Consider the following 6,486-nt stretch of genomic DNA (forward strand, 5'->3'; position numbering starts at 1 on the left):
ACACACGCGAGACAGATATACTGCAGCACCGCGACATAGCTTTGCAGTCGATAAGTACAACCGTTTCAGAGAGAAGAGCGGCTAATGTGACGATCTGGCTTTAAGTCGATTCGATAACAAATGACGATAACGAACGGATTTCTCAGGTTTTTACTACATATGAACAGTTTTTACATTCTCCCCTGCAACTCGGCTGCTAGTCCTCCTTTCATGCAGAATCTTAAGGTCTTAGCTCATGTCCAAGTCACCAAACCCACCTAAAAAGTCAATAATCGATACCTAAAACTTGAATTGTACTACTTCTTACTGGCTATTACATCAACTTAGAAGCTTCATCTGTGTTCTACTATGATGCTTTTAGTGTCTCCGCATACCGCAGCACGCGACATAGCTTTGCAGACGATAAGTACAACCGTTTCAGAGAGAAGAGCGGCCAATGTGACGATCTGGCTTTAAGTCGATTCGATAACAAATGACGAAAACGGACGGATTTCTCAGGTTTTTACTACATATGAACACTTTTCACATTCTCCCCGCGCAACTCGGCTGCTAGTCCTCTTTTCATTCACAATCTTAAAAGTCCTAGCTCATGTCCACGGCACCAAAGCCAGCTAAAAAGTGAATAATCGATACCCAAAACTTGAATTGTACTACTTCTTACTGGCTATTACATAAACTTAGAAGCTTCATCTGTGTTCTACTATGGTGCTTTTAGTGTCTCCACATACCGCAGCACGCGACATAGCTTTGCAGAAGATATACAACCGTTTCAGAAGAGAAGTGCGGCTAACGTGACGATCTGGCTTTAAGGCGATTCGATAACAAATGACGATAACGAACGGATTTCTCAGGTTTTTACTACATATGAACACTTTTTACATTCTCCCCTGCAACTCGGCTGCTAGTCCTCCGTTCATTGCAGAATTTTAAGGTCCTAGCTCATGTCCAAGGCCCCAAAGAATGGTAAAAAGTCAATAATCGATACCTAAGACTTGAATTGTACTACATCTTTCTGGATATTACTTCAACTTAGAAGCTTCATCTGTGTTCTACTATGGTGATTTTAGTGTCTCCGCATACCGCAGCACGCGACATAGCTTTGCAGACGATAAGTACAAACCGGTTTCAGAGAGAAGAGCGGCCAATGTGACGATCTGGCTTTAAGTCGATTCGATAACAAATGACGATAACGGACGGATTTCTCAGGTTTTTACTACATATGAACACTTTTCACATTCTCCCCGTGCAACTCGGCTGCTAGTCCCTCCTTTCATGCAGAATCTTAAGGTCCTAGCTCATGTTCAAGTCACCGAAGCAAGCTAAGAATTTAATAATCGATAACTATAACATGAATTGTACTACTTCTTACTGGGTATTACATCAGCTTAGAAGCTTCATCTGTGTTCTACCTATGGTGCTTTAGTGTCTCCGCATACCGCAGCACGCGACATAGCTTTGCAGTCGATAAGTACAACCGTTTCAGAGAGAAGAGCGGCTAATGTGACGATCTGGCTTAAGTCGATTCGATAAGAAGTGACGAAAACGACGGATTTCTCAGGTTTTTACTACATATGAACACTTTTCACATTCTCCCGTGCAACTCGGCTGCTAGTCCTCCTTTCATGCAGAATCTTAAGGTCCTAGCTCATGTCCCAAGGCACCAAGGGCAGCTAAAAAGTCAATAATCGATACCTAAAACTTGAATTGTACTACTTCTTACTGACTATTACATCGTCTTAGAAGCTTCATCTGTGTTTTACTATGGTGGTTTTTAGTGTCTCCGCATACCGCAGCTCGCGACATAGCTTTGCAGTCGATAAGTACAATCGTTTCAGAGAGAAGAGCGGCTAAGGTGACGATCTGGCTTTAAGTCGATTCGATAACAAATGAAGATAACGAACAGAATTCTCAGGCTTTTACTACATATGTTCAGTTTTTACATTTTCCTCCTGCACTACTCGGCTGCTAGTCCTCCTTTCATGCAGAATCTTAAGGTCCTAGCTCATGTCCAAGGCACCAAGGGGCAGCTAAAAAGTCAATAATCGATACCTAAAACTTGAATTGTACTACTTCTTACTGGCTATTACATCAACTTAGAAGCTTCATCTGTGTTCTACTATGATGCTTTTAGTGTCTCCGCATACCGCAGCACGCGACATAGCTTTGCAGACGATAAGTACACACCGTTTCAGAGAGAAGAGCGGCCAATGTGACGATCTGGCTTGAAGTCGATTCGATAACAAATGACGAAAACGGACGGGTTCTCAGGTTTTTACTACATATGAACACTTTTCACATTCTCCCCGTGCAACTCGCGTGCTAGTCCTCGTTTCATGCAGAATCTTAAGGTCTTAGCTCATGTCCAAGTCACCAAAGCCAGCTAAAAAGTCAATAATCGATACCTAACACTTGAATTGTACTACTTCTTACTGGCTATTACATCATCATAGAAGCTTCATCTGTGTTCTACTATGGTGCTTTTAGTGTCTCCGCATACCGCAGCACGCGACATAGCTTTGCAGACGATAAGTACAACCGTTTCAAAGAGAAGAGCGCCCAATGTGACGATCTGGCTTTAAGACGATTCGATAACAAATGACGAAAACGGACGATTTCTCAGGTTTTTACTACATATGAACACTTTTCACATTCTCCCCAAGCAACTCGGCTGCTAGTCCTCCGTTCATGCAGAATTTTAAGGTCCTAGCTCATGTCCAAGGCACCAAAGAATGGTAAAAAGTCAATAATCGATACCTAAGACTTGAATTGTACTACATCTTACTGGATATTACTTCAACTTAGAAGCTTCATCTGTGTTCTGCTATGGTGCTTTTAGTGTCTCCGAATATCGCAGCACGCGACATAGCCTTTGCAGTCGATAAGTACAACCGTTTCAGAGAGAAGAGCGGCTAATGTGACGATCTGGCTTTAAGGCGATTCGATAACAAATGATGATAACGAACGGATTTCTCAGTTTTTAACTACATATGAACACTTTTTACATTCTCCCCTGCAACTCGGCTGCTATTCCTCCGTTCATGCAGAATTTTAAGGTCCTAGCTCATGTCCAAGGCACCAAAGAATGGTAAAAAGTCAATAATCGATACCTAAGACTTGAATTGTACTACTTCTTACTGCCTATTACATCAACTTAGAAGCTTCATCTTGATCTACTATGGTGCTTTTAGTGTCTCCGCATATCCGCAGCACGCGACATAGCTTTGTAGACGATAAGTACAACTGTTTCAGAGAGAAGAGCGGCCAATGTGACGATCTGGCTTTACGTCGATTCGATAACAAATGACCGAAAACGGACGGATTTCTCAGGTTTTTACTACATATGAACACTTTTCACTTTCTCCCTCGCAACTCGGCTGCTAGTCCTCCTTTCTTGCAGAATCTTAAGGCCCTAGCTCATGTCCAAGACACCAAAGCCAGCTAAAAAGTCAATAATCGATACCTAAAACTTGAATTGTACTACTTCTTACTGGCTATTACATCAACTTAGAAGCTTCATCTGTGTTCTACTATGGTGCTTTAGTGTCTCCGCATACCGCAGCACGGCGACATAGCTTTGGCAGACGATAAGTACAACCGTTTCAGAGAGAAGAGCGGCCAATGTGACGATCTGGCTTTAAGTCGATTCGATAACAAATGAAGAAAAACGGACGGATTTCTCAGGTTTTTACTACATATGAACATTTTCCACATTCTCCAGTGCAACTCGGCTGCTAGTCCTCCTTTCATGCAGAATCTTAAGGTCCTAGCTCATGTTCAAGTCACCAAGCAAGCTAAGAATTTAATAATCGATACCTATAACATGAATTGTACTACTTCTTACTGGGTATTACATCAGCTTACAAGCTTCATCTGTGTTCTACTATGGTGCTTTTAGTGTCTCCGCATACCGCAGCACGCGACATAGCTTTGCAGACGATAAGTACAACCCGTTTCAGAGAGAAGGGCGGACAATGTGAAGATCTGGCTTTAAGTCGATTCGATAACAAATGACGAAAACGGACGGATTTCTCAGGTTTTTACTACATATGAACACTTTTCACATTCTGCCGTGCAACTCGGCTGCTAGTCCTCGTTTCATGCAGAATCTTAAGGTCTTAGCTCATGTCCAAGTCACCAAAGCCAGCTAAAAATTTAATAATCGATACCTAACACTTGAATTGTACTACTTCTTACTGGCTATTACATCATCTTAGAAGCTTCATCTGTGTTCTACTATGGTGCTTTTAGTGTCTCCGCATACCGCAGCACGCGACATAGCTTTGCAGACGATAAGTACAACCGTTTCAAAGAGAAGAGCGCCAATGTGACGATCTGGCTTTAAGACGATTCGATAACAAATGACGAAAACGGACGGATTTCTCAGGTTTTTACTACATATGAACACTTTTCACATTCTCCCAAGCAACTCGGCTGCTAGTCCTCCGTTCATGCAGAATTTTAAGTTCCTAGCTCATGTATAAGGCACCAAAGAATGGTAAAAAGTCAATAATCGATACCTAAGACTTGAATTGTACTACATCTTACTGGATATTACTTCAACTTAGAAGCTTCATCTGTGTTCTACTATGGTGCTTTTAGTGTCTCCGAATATCGCAGCACGCGACATAGCTTTGCAGTCGATAAGTACAACCGTTTCAGAGAGAAGAGCGGCTAATGTGACGATCTGGCTTTAAGGCGATTCGATAACAAATGACGATAACGAACGGATTTCTCAGGTTTTTACTACATATGAACACTTTTTACATTCTCCCCTGCAACTCGGCTGCTAGTCCTCCGTTCATGCAGAATTTTAAGGTCCTAGCTCATGTCCAAGGCACCAAAGAATGGTAAAAAGTCAATAATCGATACCTAAGACTTGAATTGTACTACTTCTTACTGCCTATTACATCAACTTAGAAGCTTCATCTGTGATCTACTATGGTGCTTTTAGTGTCTCCGCATACCGCAGCACGCGACATAGCTTTGCAGACGATAAGTACAACTGTTTCAGAGAGAAGAGCGGCCAATGTGACGATCTGGCTTTACGTCGATTCGATAACAAATGACGAAAACGGACGGATTTCTCAGGTTTTTACTACATATGAACACTTTTCACTTTCTCCCTCGCAACTCGGCTGCTAGTCCTCCTTTCTTGCAGAATCTTAAGGCCCTAGCTCATGTCCAAGACACCAAAGCCAGCTAAAAAGTCAATAATCGATACCTAAAACTTGAATTGTACTACTTCTTACTGGCTATTACATCAACTTAGAAGCTTCATCTGTGTTCTACTATGGTGCTTTTAGTGTCTCCACATACCGCAGCACGCGACATAGCTTTGCAGACGATAAGTACAACCGTTTCAGAGAGAAGAGCGGCCAATGTGACGATCTGGCTTTAAGTCGATTCGATAACAAATGACGAAAACGTAAGGATTTCTCAGGTTTTTACTACATATGAACATTTTCCACATTCTCCAGTGCAACTCGGCTGCTAGTCCTCCTTTCATGCAGAATCTTAAGGTCCTAGCTCATGTTCAAGTCACCAAAGCAAGCTATGAATTTAATAATCGATACCTATAACATGAATTGTACTACTTCTTACTGGGTATTACATCAGCTTAGAAGCTTCATCTGTGTTCTACTATGGTGCTTTTAGTGTCTGCGCATACCGCAGCACGCGACATAACTTTGCAGTCGATAAGTACAACCGTTTCAGAGAGAAGAGCGGCTAATGTGACGATCTGGCTTTAAGTCGATTCGATAACAAATGACGATAACGAACGGATTTCTCAGGTTTTTACTACATATGAACACTTTTTACATTCTCCCCTGCAACTCGGCTACTAGTCCTCCTTTCATGCAGAATCTTAAGGTCCTAGCTCATGTCCAAGGCACCAAAGCCACCTAAAAAGTCAATAATCGATACCTAAAACTTGAATTGTACTACTTCTTACTGGCTATTACATCAACTTAGAAGCTTCATCTGTGTTCTACTATGATGCTTTTAGTGTCTCCGCATACCGCAGCACGCGACATAGCTTTGCAGTCGATAAGTACAATCGTTTCAGAGAGAAGAGCGGCTAAGGTGACGATCTGGCTTTAAGTCGATTCGATAACAAATGACGATAACGAACAGAATTCTAAGGCTTTTACTACATATGATCACTTTTTACATTCTGCCCTGCAACTCGGCTGCTAGTCCTCCTTTCATGCAGAATCTTAAGGTCCTAGCACATGTCCAAGGCACCAAGGGCAGCTAAAAAGTCAATAATCGATACCTAAAACGTGAATTGTACTACTTCTTACTGACTATTACATCATCTTAGAAGCTTCATCTGTGTTTTACTATGGTGGTTTTAGTGTCTCCGCATACCGCAGCACGCGACATAGCTTTGCAGTCGATAAGTACAATCGTTTCAGAGAGAAGAGCGGCTAAGGTGACGATCTGGCTTTAAGTCGATTCGATAACAAGTGACGATAACGAACA

Source organism: Schistocerca gregaria, unplaced genomic scaffold, assembly GCF_023897955.1.
Source record: "Schistocerca gregaria isolate iqSchGreg1 unplaced genomic scaffold, iqSchGreg1.2 ptg000620l, whole genome shotgun sequence".
Taxonomy (NCBI): Eukaryota; Metazoa; Arthropoda; class Insecta; order Orthoptera; family Acrididae; genus Schistocerca; species Schistocerca gregaria.